This window comes from Lepidochelys olivacea (genome assembly GCF_965140295.1).
Source record: "Lepidochelys olivacea isolate rLepOli2 genome assembly, chromosome: 2".
NCBI lineage: Eukaryota > Metazoa > Chordata > Testudines > Cheloniidae > Lepidochelys > Lepidochelys olivacea.
This window is the reverse complement of record NC_140412.1, coordinates 212,468,888-212,482,588: the sequence shown is the minus strand read 5'-3', so window position 1 is coordinate 212,482,588 and position 13,701 is coordinate 212,468,888. Positions and strand designations below refer to the sequence as shown.

General features: G+C 40.8%; 1 long non-coding RNA gene across 2 annotated transcripts in view; it reads right to left on the bottom strand.

Moving 5' to 3' along the window:
• LOC311516545 overlaps positions 1 to 13,701 on the bottom strand; it is a 54,261-nt gene that overhangs the window by 17,416 nt on the left and 23,144 nt on the right. The window lies entirely within an intron of this gene.

The window sequence follows — 13,701 nt, the reverse complement described above, 5'->3', positions numbered from 1 at the left end:
GCAGACATAATTTTCTACGCTCTGAGTCCTAGTGGCACCCCCACACAGTCTGGCACCTGAGGCGGTCACCTCATTTCGCCTCATGGTAAGGCCAGCCCTGTGTGATTAGAAACTTAGGAGACAAGTATGTACCTGTAGATTAGGGTTTTGTAAAGGTTACCCAGTTTTGAAATCTGAATTGAACTTCACATGCAAATTGATAAGACTCACAAATGTTGTGGGCTCAGTGAAAACTGGACCCTTACTGTTGATTGAATATCCTCTTTGCAGAGACATCATTATTTAACATTTCTATTTCATGTCATAGATGTGCATGACACTTTAAGTAGAAACTAAAGATATGAGGTGAAATCCTGGCCCCACTGGAGTTGATGGGAATTTTGCCACTGACTTCAGTAGAGCCAGAATTTCAGCCCTGACCCATGGAGTTTGCAATCTAGGGGCGTAAACTCACAGATACTCCCATTGACCTCAGTGGAATCACTCACAGTAGTAACTGCTACATTGCTAGTGGTCACAGTATTGATCCCTAAGTTAAATACAACAAAGCATGATGCAGAGAACAGTTATGATGAAGGGAAGAGGATGGAGATAAGGTAGCTTGCGTTTACATGTTATAGCTCAAATTAGGACTTTTTTTTGAGGGGGCTAGGGTTTGATTCTGTAACAGCTCACATGTGTAGTCTCCCCTTTCAAGCCTCTGTTTTGTTCATCTTGTCTCCTCATCCAGCTCTGATTGTTTTGTGATGAGATCCACCTAGGACTGTCCAGGAAATAGACTTTCATGGAAAACAAATAGGTTTTTAGTTTAAAAAAAAAAACTTGTCCTGAATCATACTGAAAATTCAAAATCTTTGAAACTGAAGTCCACAATTCTTCATTTCAGAAACACCAACACCAACAATATTTCTGAAACGACATATGCTTCCATGTTTCCTGGGCTTCCTGGCTTCCTGCTCCTGGACAGCCTGCCTGGTTTGCTGCTGAGGAGCAGGGAGACTGGCAGCCCTGGGAAACTAGATGAAGGGTTCCCAAGGCTTCCCGTTCCTTGACAGCCCACCAGGCAAGCTGCCTAGGAGCCTGCAAGCCCTGAGTGTGTGGAAAAACACTTCATCAGAATATTTCCAGCCAATTCTACTTCATTTCCATGAAATCAGCCATGCAGAGTGATATCTTATCTATCTGTTCATTATGGCTCCAACTTTAGCTTCAAATCCTAACTTCTCTCTCCAATTAGTTTTGAAACCTCTTTTAACCGTAGTGTGTATGTATATGTAATCCCTGCAGATGCTTAGTTGTTCCAGTTTGTACAGTGCCCCTTGATCTTAGTGCTGTGCTTTTTTTTTTAATGCCTGTCTCTTGGGAGGAAGGAAAAACAAGCACCTCCTTATCAAAATATTTTGAGGTAGGCTTTCCAGTAATTGCACTGACAGTTTGCTCTTCCTGAAAAATCCTTGGAGTACATAATTAGCTCATGTTAAAGAGCACCCTGGTGCTCTTCATACCCAGTACAGGTTGGTGACAGCTTTGTATTAAATAAAATGAAAGACCAAGTGAAAACCATAATACAATGTCCATAGAATCCTAGCTGCAAGTTTAGAGATGGAAAAGACTTGTCAGTCACCTTGTCCAGCTATTGCAGGGCTGTTTCCTTATCGTACTGCAATGTTTCCCCTTCATCGCTAGCTTTGAGTGGGGCTAGAGAGATGATATAAGGGAATGTAGAAGCTAAGTGGTTTTGCTGTCTCCTGTAGCCAGCTCTAGGGGAGACATCACCTTTTATAGGTAGATAGGGCCTCATACCCCACAGATTTAGCCCCACTGATCAATCTGTTTGTGACTTCCAGTTTTGATTACTGCATCTCCTTATTTATATCACTGAAACATCATCAAACCCTGAAATGGCTCCAACTGGTAGAAATGCAGCAGTTTGTCTATTTTGGCAACACAGTAACCTCTGCACTGTTAATGAACTCTGTTTTTAAAGGTCTCTGTGCTAATATTCTCAGTGCTCAATAGGATTGACCTGAACTACCTGAAAGATCGCCTCTTTTCCTTCATGACCATTACGTTCCTCCACACTTATGTGCCAACAGAACTATTGCATGTATCAGCCAATAGCATGAGGTTTGAGTGCCAGAGACAGAATATTCACTGGAACTGCCTATATGGTAGGGTAATAGCCATGGATTTGAGTGTTCAGAACTGAATTCAAAGCCCATCTCTTGACTTAATGTTCTCACAATAGCTTTCCACATACATAGTTACCTGCACATGCACACGCATACACACACTCCATCTACTCCATCTCCATTCAAGTTTATTCCTACACCTGGGGAAGGAAATGTTTTTGTAAATTGTTATTGTTACTACTTGGGAGTACTGGGGTGACAAGTGTCTATGCAGAAAGATATTAAGGTCTGTTGGATTGAAGGAATTGTGGTTTCTCCCCTTTGTTCAGATACAACAGAGTTTCCATTGGTGTCACAGTTGCAGGATGGTGCTGAACTTGATCCACGCTGGAATATAGAATAAAGACGTACCAAGCAAGTGTTACTGCTACAATCTGAAAGCAACAGAAGAGGCTAGATTTAGGGAAGACCAAGGAATGAAGGAGAGAAGGCTGAGACAGGTGGAGAACCTCCTATAGAAGGCAAACAGAGAAATGGGGAGATCTGATGCCAGCTAATGGGTGTGGAGAGCTTGGTTTATGCTTCTTGGTATGTATCTTATCTGAACTCTGTATAAATGTAAAGTAAACAGAATCCATTTAATAATTTCTAGTGTCTTGAACTTCCAGAACTGTAACTTTTTTATCTAAGGCATCCAAGTGCGACATACCTGCTGACCCAATCAGTTTTCAGTGGCTTGGCCGCAAGGATAAATTATTCAGTGGTTTCAGTCACATGCTCCATTTGTAGCATATAAAATAGTACAACTTTATTGGATTCAAATCTGTCCTGACTTTGGACTCTTTTTTTTCTAAATATTGCATCATATGATTTTAGACATTATTTATTGTTCATTGGACCAATTCTCTGTGAGATGCAGGAGGTTTAAGACTTTATTGAACTCTTCTCAAAGGAATTTCAGCATATCTGTTTGGACAATATTTTAAATTCTGGTCTCCTTTATTTTGATGGAATAATCTTGCACTGTTGGCATTATCCTTTAAAAATGGTTCTTATATTCAAAGAAAAATGATCCCACCTTTATTTATTCAGATGCTTCCATATAATCTCCAGTTCTTTGGGTACTGAATTGAGTCAAGAGACAAAGATTGCATTCCTGGCTCTGCCACTGAGCTGATGTTTGACCTTGGGCAGGTCATGCTATGTGGCTAAATTTCACCATCTGTGAAATGGAGATGTTTACCTGCCATTGTAAAGTATTCAGCCATCTTTATTAGGCAATCGAGTTCCAAAGAACTGAAGTGCGGCAGGTTTTATGACTTCTCTTGGGACTTTATTGCACAGTCAAATCATGCTCAGTCTTAAAAATTTCTGATATTTACCTAAATTTTGTTTTGCTCAATATCATCCCATTCCATTACTCCCTAGTTATAATCCCATGTTCCTTCCTATACGATTCTCTAAACTTTATCCAAGCTCTTTGTTCATCACCTGCCAGATAACATCCTCTCTTGCAAGGTTTGTAAATGCTTTTGACAAAAGATAACCTTTTCAAAAGTACCTAAAAGCATGGAAGCCTAAAATGCATTTTCAAATGCATCAAAGTCACTTGCACTGTTAGTACCATGGGCTCCCATCTCTGATACACAAGTTTTACAATAGTATAATTCTCTTGAGTTCAATGGACCAACTCCTGATTTGAAATGGTATCAATTAGAGGAAAATTTGGGCCCACAGTGTCATGTTAACAATTAGTAGACCTGATCAAAAATTAGAATTTTCATCCTACAGAAAATTGATATTTTGACATTCATTTTTTTCCCCAAATGAGACAAAGTTGAAATATCAAAAAAAAAATTCTGGACTGAAAAGTTCCAAAAATTTTTGATTTGTTAGAAAAATGTCAATATTTCCAAAACAATTTTTTAACATTCTTGACATGTTTTAACAACCTGTTTCATATGAGTCAGTTTGACATTAATATAGGATTCTCCTGACCTCCCACAGTGCCTCATGGGAACTGTAGTTTGGGTTCCTCAGGCCCCCATTCTCCCCTATAGTCCAGGCTAATTGACCAGACTACTTTATCTCCCATGATGCACCACACTCACAGGACATCCATAATGTATCATGGCAGCTCAACTAGAGGAGACTCCATGGTAGGTTGTGGGGCCTTTGCTCATGGGGGAGAACAGGGGCATTAGTTACCTGAACTACAACTCTTATGAAGCCTCACAACAACTCAGGCGGACACAGGTCAATGTCAAACTGACCCAAACCAAAATATTTCAATATGCTTTGACAAACTGAAATGTTTCAATTCAAGACAACCCATCCCAAAAATGAAATACTTGATTTGGATTTTCCCAACAGAAAATTTAGACATTTTAGCAAAAACAAAATTTACCCTCAGAAAATGTTGATTTTTGGGGAATCCACATTTTCTGTAGCAATAACATTTTGGTGGAAAATTCTCAACTAGTTCTAATAATTAGCATATATCAACAAGCTGTCACTTCCTCTTTCAAAGTTCCTCTGTAATTGTTTTCCATTCTGTCAGACATTTACATTAGTTTAGTATTTCTGTCCTTCTAGATATGACTGTATCCTTTACAATCACTTCCATTATCAGGTAGATTTCATGCAAACTACGGTACTGTATGCCTTGTCGTATTCTATTTTTTTGTCGTTAGACCTTTTGTGGTTTTGTATTTATAGCGCACGTACTCTGAATAACATCGGACCTTCCATTTTTGGTAGTCTACAATGAATTGTTGAGATATTACAATCCTCCTCCTGCCTCTGTGTAAAGCAATCTTGTCATATCTGATATTCCAATTAACTCCTCTTGGGTTTCCTATATACTGAGTAAGATATTTTTGCTGACATGGAATAGAGAAGCCAAAGTACAAGAGGGGAAGGGCATGGAGGTAAAAATGGCTTGAAGCTGGAGTGACCTAGTGGCAAAATCACACCCACTGTTAGGGGCTACTCTGACTTAAGCAGTTATGAGGTGAGTGTCACAAGGGCTGCTGTGCAGCACAGAATAGGTGGGAGGCTCTGTATTCCCAGAAGTCTCTACACTAGAACTGAGAGAGGTAGCATAGGAGCATATTCACCATCCCAGCACTGCTCCAGCACCAGGAAAATTCCTCCATGTGCTTTATGTATTCCCTTTACAGGTCCTATATGCTGTCAGAGGTGTGTAAACAAGGGCCACAGTGGAGACCAAGATCTGCCCACTGACTTTCAGTGTTCTCTGGGAAATATTTCACTGAGTTGTCTCCCATTATTAAAAAGAGGATTTACTGAAACTGGGGCTCATACTTCATTTCTATATTAGGGAAGGCAAGTTCTGTAAAACTGTCAATATGGCCTAGCATTTACTTTCTCTTTTGAATGGTTCTTTTATTCTCATCTCTGCTGTCAAATTAGACAAATGGTGCTCAAGGTCTGTCTGATATAAGGAAGGGGAATTTGATGTAGAATGGAAATCCCCAAATAAGTGCCTTTTTTAATTATTTTATTTGCTAGGGTTTAGTATCACTAAAAACCTATGATGTGGACACACAACTGAAGTGCCCATTCCAAAGTATTTGGCAGTGTGACATTGTTTGTGTGGAATTAAGAAGTGAGCATCTGGCCTGACTGTCTCATACTAATATGGTTTTATTCTGAATACTAACTCAACCTGTTTGACGTAATCATTTTTAATATATTGTGTATGCCTGATGAACTCTATCTTCTTTTGCCTTGCTCTGTATCTGTTATGCTGTGTGGACTTTCTGCTTGATAGAATTTTAATAGGGTTGTGTCTGCTACCAGTTTTCAGAGGCTAAATGTGCTGTTATTTTTTGACCTCTAATTTTGTTGTCTGTCTGGCGACATGTATACGATTTTCAAGGGCGGGGGCGGGGGAATCTTTCAGACAAAATAACTTCTACAAGCAATCCTGCACATTAATGCTATTAGAAGTTAGCAGAACTGTATGTAGCTGGTGATTGGATTTAGAGACCCCACACAAAGACTTGTCTACATTTACAGCATTGCAGTGGCACAGCTGCATCCAGCTGTGCCACTGTAGTGCTCAGTGAAGACTCTATCTACACCGAAGGGACAGCTTCTCCCATCAGTGAAGGTATTCCACCTCCCTGAGAGGTGGGAGCTATATCAACGGGAGAAGCCCTCCTGTCATCATAGCGCTGTCTACAGTGGGAGTTTGGTCAGTATACCTGTCCTGAGCAACGTAGTTATAGCAACATAAGTTTATAGTGTAGACCTGGGCTAAGGGAGTGGTGGAGCAATATTGGGCCAACAGGGCCCTGCCCCTCAGCAGCTGCGGAGCATATTCCAAATGGAGGTGTCCTGGAGTCTGGCACTCTCAGTTGTGAGTCACATTTCAATCTTGGGTCAGACTGTCAGAAAACAGGGCAGACACCCCAAACTGGGGTTTTATAATTCTATAATTTAGATTCCACCAAGCCAGTAACAAATGTGTGCTCTGGTTACTATATTAGTCTCACTATAATTTGTTAGTCTCTGAGGTGCCACAAGTACTCTTCTTTTTGCGAATACAGACTAACATGGCTGCTGCTCTGAAATCGGTCCCCTTAAGCTCTCCAGCACTTAGACAAGCTGGACTTCTGTGATGAAAGGTTGTTAAAACCAAAAATCACCTCACATTAGGTTACTCCCAGCCCTAAAGGGCCAGTCATTGGATGCTCTGGATCTCACCAAAAACAATGCTGGTAGCCTATCCTTTAGTAAACTAACTAAAGATTTATTTTTTAAGAAAAAGAAATGAGTTATTGAGAGGTTAAAGCTAGTAAAATACATAACAGATGAGGCAGAGTTTCTAAGTCCAAATGATAGCACTGATGTGGTATCTGCTAGTTTCCCATAGGTCTCTCAGGGTTGCTTTGGGGATCCCTGTCATGGGGATCCCTGGAATGCCTCCTGAAAGCATCCAAATAGATCAGAGATTCAGAATCGCTCCCAGGGTCCCTTCTTGTAGCTGAAAACAGTCTGTCAAGCATTTCCATCACAGCATAGGTCCATAGATTCCCCATTGTTGAACACACAACGACCCACACTTTGAAGTCAACAGGTTCCTTCATTTACATTCCCAAGGCTCCAATCTCCAGTGGGTAAACATAATTTAACCACAATGTGATAGCTAGAAACAAGTCTCTAAGGTGCCACAAGTACTCCTTTTCTTTTTGCGAATACAGACTAACACGGCTGTTACTCTGAATTCTTCATTAGTTTTCATGCAGCTTTACACATCAAGTAAATTCACATTTAAGTGCTAACACACATTTCAATTAAGTACAGGATACAGACCCGATGAAAACAATACAATCAACATCTCTTGATTTTTATCAGCAGAAATGAATTTGCCTGAGTACATAGTTTCAGAGAAACAGCCGTGATAGTCTGTATTCGCAAAAAGAAAAGGAGTACTTGTGGCACCTTAGAGACTAACCAATTTATTTGTAGCATAAGCTACAGCTCACTTCATCGGATGCATACTGTGGAAAGTGTAGACGATCTTTTTATATACACACAAAGCATGAAAAAATTCCTCCTCCCACCCCACTCTCCTGCTGCTAATAACTTATCTAAAGTGATCACTCTCCTTACAATGTGTATGATAATCAAGGTGGGCCATTTCCAGCACAAATCCAGGGTTTAACAAGAACGTCTGGGGGGGGGGGAGGTAGGCTTGAATAGAGACTGGGAGTGGTTAAGTCATTATGCAAGGTAACCTAAGTTAATTGTATCAAATTTGCAAATGAATTCCAATTCAACAGTTTCTCGCTGGAGTCTGGATTTGAAGTTTTTTTGTTGTAATATCACAACTTTCATGTCTGTAATCGCATGACCAGAGAGATTGAAGTGTTCTCCGACCGGTTTATGAATGTTATAATTCTTGACATCTGATTTGTGTCCATTTATTCTTTTACGTAGAGACTGTCCAGTTTGATCAATGTACATGGCAGAGGGGCATTGCTGGCACATGATGGCATATATCACATTGGTGGATGTGCAGGTGAACGAGCCTCTGATAGTGTGGCTGATGTTATTAGGCCCTGTGATGGTGTCCCCTGAATAGATATGTGGGCACAGTTGGCAATGGGCTTTGTTGCAAGGACGCCACTAGCCGTCACCTTCAGCCCCCAACTAAAACCCCTCCAACGCATTATTAAGGATCTACAACCTATCCTGAAGGATGACCCAACACTCTCACAAATCTTGGGAGACAGGCCAGTCCTTGCCTACAGACAGCCCCCCAACCTGAAGCAAATACTCGCCAGCAACCACATACCACACAACAGAACCACTAACCCAGGAACCTATCCTTGCAACAAAGCCTGTTGCCAACTGTGCCCACATCTATTCAGGGGACACCATCACAGGGCCTAATAACATCAGCCACACTATCAGAGGCTCGTTCACCTGCACATCCACCAATGTGATATATGCCATCATGTGCCAGTATTTTTTCATGCTTTGTGTGTATATAAAAAGATTGTCTACACTTTCCACAGTATGCATCCGATGAAGTGAGCTGTAGCTCACGAAAGCTTATGCTCAAATAAATTGGTTAGTCTCTAAGGTGCCACAAGTACTCCTTTTCTTCCTGAGTACATAGTGACCCACTCAACCCTTCTTTGATATTTAAACACAAGTGAATTGCCCTGTTGCTCAGATCTGAAGTGGTCTGTCTGCATCACAGAGCTGGTAACCTGTCTAGAAAGCATCACAGGAAGATCTGCTCAAAAGGGGACTTGACAGTAAAGTAGAGAGAGGGAGGCTGAGGCTTGCATTTCTTGATGACCATGCTGCTGAGGGTCTAGGTAATAGCTTGGAGAACCAGAGTGCTGGCTGGCTCAGGTAAAGCCAGACCTAGCTGTGGAGTGGGGAAGGCTCTGGGGGAAGAGGTGCCTGGTCTGAAGACTGAACTGCTCCACAAGACTAGGAAGGAGAACAAATGGAGATGGAAGATTTAATGAATGATACTGAAGCTATTTTAGAAAATGTAGAAGGGGATGGCAGGGAGAAGACTTGGTTGAAGGTTAGAAAAAAGAAAAAGGTGGATGTGTCTGATCCAGAAGAAGGAGCAGCAAGGAATGAGCAGTGGGGGAAACTTCATAATTGTGAAATCACTGCTAACAGATGTGAAGATAGGGGATATCAACCCCCTGAGAGTAGCAGAGTGGATTCAAAATGTGATGGTGATATAGTAAGAGCTAAGAAACTACAGGTGGTGATTTGTTAGTGGAATGTAAAAACAAAGAACAAGTGGGGGAACTACATAAGGTTAAGGGTCTAGGAAAACTGAAAGTAAGCTGTCAGCTGCTCAAATTTCTGATGGAAACCAGAGGGCTAGTTTATGCTATGCTGATTGAAGATGCAATAAAGGAAGGTATAAGTAATGATAAGGTGATTTATGCTAAGTGGTTAATCAGCAGGAGAAGAGGTGAAACAAGCCCTCAACAGCTGTCCTTGTCACATATAAAAGAGTCTCTGTCAGAAAGAATGACAATAGGGTACCAGATTTTCTGGACTAAGCTATATATCCATCCTCTTTTGAGATGCTACAGATGCCAAAGGTTTCAACATGTGGCAAATAATTGTAAAGGGAAAATGAGAAGCAGTAAATGTGGAGGAGAGCATTCATTTGACTCTTGTGTGGAAGGGGCAGAATTAAAGTGTAGCAACTATGGAGGAAAACATAGGTCAGCATACGGGGGATGTACTGTAGCAAAAGGAAATGCAAAAAATTAAGATCACTAGTAACATACACAAAAGCTGTTAGGAGACAACAAAGAAAAAGGGGAGGAAGAGAGGAAGCACAATTAGGGAAAAGAAATAATAAAGCAAAGTTTTCAAAAGGGTGTTATGAGTGATACTAGGGATAAAAAGATGACATGGTGTTTACAGGCAAAGAGGGAACATAAGAATGGCCATACTGGGTCAGACCAATTGTCCTTCTAACCCAGTATCCTGTCTCTGACGCTGGCCAGTGCTACATGCTTCAGAGGGAGTGAACGGAACAGGGCAATTTCCAGTAATCCATCTCCTGGCATCCAGTTTCAGCTTCTGGCAGTTGGAGGTGTAGGGACACCCAGAACATGGAGTTGTGTCCTTGACCATTTTGGCTAATAGCAATTGATGGACCTAGCTTCAATGAACTTAACAAATGCTTTTCTGAACCCAGCTGTATTTCTGACCTTATCAATATCCCATGGCAATAAGCTCCACAGGTTGACTGTGTGTTGTGTGAAGAAGTACTTGCTTTTATTTGTTTTAAACCTGCTGCCTATTAATTTCATCAGATGACCCCTAGTTTTTTGTGTTATGTGAAGGGGTAAATAACACTTCCCTATTCACTTTCTCCAGATCATTCATGACTTTATATCATTCATGACTCTGTCGTATCCCCCTTTAGGCATCTCTTCTCTAAACTGAACAATCTGTCTTTTTAATCTCTCCTCATATGGAAGCTGTTCCAAACCCTTAATCATTTTTGTTGCCCTTCTCTGCAACTTTTCCAATTCTAGTACTATATATCTTTTTGAGGTGAGGCACCCAGAACTGGAGGTAGTATTTAAGGTATGGGCATACCATGGATTTATATAGTGGCTTTATAAAAGAGGTTAAAATCTATAGCTTTGGGAAAATCCATTATAATTGGAAAATTTTGCATCCTGAGGTAGATATGGAATTGTATATTGAAATGAAAAGAGGAAAAGGAGTGAAAAATGTGCAAGATATATAGCAAATAAATACATTAGGCAGTAGCATCCCCACTTATCACAAATGTATACTGATGGCTCCGGAGAGGGTAAAAACAGGAAGAATGGGAACAGTATTTTGTGTTCCTTTGCTCGGAATAAAGACAATGGTATGGCTATCAAATTTTGTAACTATTTTGATGGCTGAACTGGCAAGGATAATCCTGGCATTAAATTGGGTCATAGATGTGCACCCAGCTGCTGTGGTCATCCTCTCCGATTCCTTATCAGGATTACTGGTGAACAGAAACGGTGCTTCAGCAGCAGAAATTACATACTTAATGAAATATTGCTGTTAACAGAATTGATGCAGTTGGATTTAATCATAATAATAACATAGATCCCAGCACATGTAGACGTTGTGGGTAATGAGATGGCAGACAAAGTAGTAAAAGATGCTGTCAGACATGAGCAAATTGATTTTAAAAAAAACTGGAATTTTAAAATGTAATTCAGAAAGGAATGGCAGGATCTATGGGCAAAAGAAACAAAGGGAAAATATTCTGGGAAATATGCCCAAGAGAAGAAAATGCTGATATACTCCAAGGCCCTGACAGAGTGAAGTGAATCTATTTAGAATTTTAACTGGCCATTGTAGCTTAAATGGTAATTTGTTTCTAAGAAACAGGCATAAAGATGGATTATGTGGGATGTGCAAGGTCCGGAAAACAGTTGATCATCTCCTTTGGGGATGTAAAGAGTGTGTGATCAAAAGGAGGTATTCATATGAAAACTTAAAGGCTTTAAAGTATCAAAATTTTCACTGCAAAACCTATTATGGGCAGTCAAGCAAATGGGGCCCTATATTAAAAAGCTATATTGAAATTCTTTAAAAATACTTGGAAAAGTAAAAGACTTTAATTCTTTAATTATCTATGGTGTCCAGTACTCGGTGGTCGTAGAGTCAACAACTAAGTCTGATTCTCCATGAAATAAAAGGAGATGGAGAGTGAAGAAGAGGTAGTCCAGAAAGAGGAAGCTGGTTTTCAGCTTCTGGGGACAAACTGATCCACAGGAGAGGGTCTGGACCATGGGTAATACTCAACTAGGAAGATAGAGGCCTGCCCCTTTTCCTGTCACCCACTCTCTGCTCAGGGAGAATTACTGGACACTAGGAAGAGAGCTGGGGCATGCTGAGTTGACTGACTGACAGCTTCTGGGACTGACTGGGAACTCCTGCTGGGGAGAAAGCGGGCTGTTACTACACCCCAAACTGAAGAGAGAGTGGGGAGGTAGGAAGCAAACCAGGGGATGATGGTCAGATTCACCAGAAAGAGGTGACCTTCCATGCCTATCCCCTTTGGAGCCTGGGCTGGACCCAATGGAGTGGGAGGACCTAGGCACATACTGGCCACGGCTTTCCCCAGCCCCCATTGGCCTGCAGCAGTGAACCGTGGCCAGTGGGAACCACGATCGGCTGAACCTGCGGACGGGGCAGGTAAACAAACCAGCCTGGCCTGCCAGGGGCTTTCCCTGAACAAGCGGCATCCCAAGTTTGGGAAACACTGATCTATAGCAAGACTTGGAAGGATCACACACAACATGTTGCTGCAAACTTGCAGACTCTCAAAATGTCAGGGCTTACAGCCAACCCATCCAACTGCCACTTAGCTTACCAAGAAGTGATGTACCTCTGGTATACAATGGGGAGGTAGTCCCACACCCTGGTGGGAAAGATGCAGGCTTTGGCAGAATGCCCCGTGTCACCAACAAAAAGTTGAGACTAAGTCACTTTTAAAAATGAGACCTAACCCTTTAAGTCAATTTGGCCTTGCAGTCCTGATCAGAGCAATGCCTAAGTACCTTTAAAAATCTAGGCTTTAATGCATGGACTCTGTATTCATTCACAATCACAGACCCCAAAAGCTTTGATTTTAGGATTGATTTTGGGGGGCTACTGAGAAAGGAAGTCAACCAACACCTAGCTTTGACATATATTGTGATGCTACCTTGTGGCACATCACTGTAGAATCCAAATACACTTATGATTCTTTAGTTGTCATGCAAGCTACTGTATACTTGCAGCAAAGGCCAGACCCATGAAAATAAGACCTATCCTGCAAACTGTAGGAATGGTGGCAACTTGCCTATTTAATAGAATGGACTATCATGCATGATAACTTAATAGAGAGCTAGGGACAGATTATAATGCTGTGAGAACTATTTAATTTGAAATGGAAACTGTTATTAGACAGCATATGTATATATAATGGTGTGTTTCCATAAATTTTCAGTAAGTCAGAGAATTACTGGCTTCTGTAGAGAAGCATCATTATAATATCCCCTTTTGTGATTACCTGAGCCCTAAATGACCTTCACAGTTTTATATTTGGGTTGTAATGAATTGGCTAGTGTATATACCACTAGCCTCTAATGGACAGAATCAGAACTGCTCAGTCATGTGTTATAAACAGGCTTGGAAAGATTAGATTTTTATCCATAAACGTTTCTAGATGTCAATTTCACTGCACACACACACCCCGACGAAAAAATATTTCCACCAATAATAACCAAAATGTACAGATAGGCAAAGTAAGAAAAATGCTGCATGAGAACTTTTTAGAGGTGGATTTAAGGCTATTTACTTTGTACATTTTTATATGAGATCTTCACAAAGTGTATTAATGGTTATAAAGCTTTAATTTCTTGAATCTCAACATCTACTGTCACTACATAATTATTTTCTGACTCCCGATATTGTCTGATCCTCTCATAATTTTCCCGAACTGTGAAAACTTAAATAGATAAAAATTGGAAAAATGCTTTGT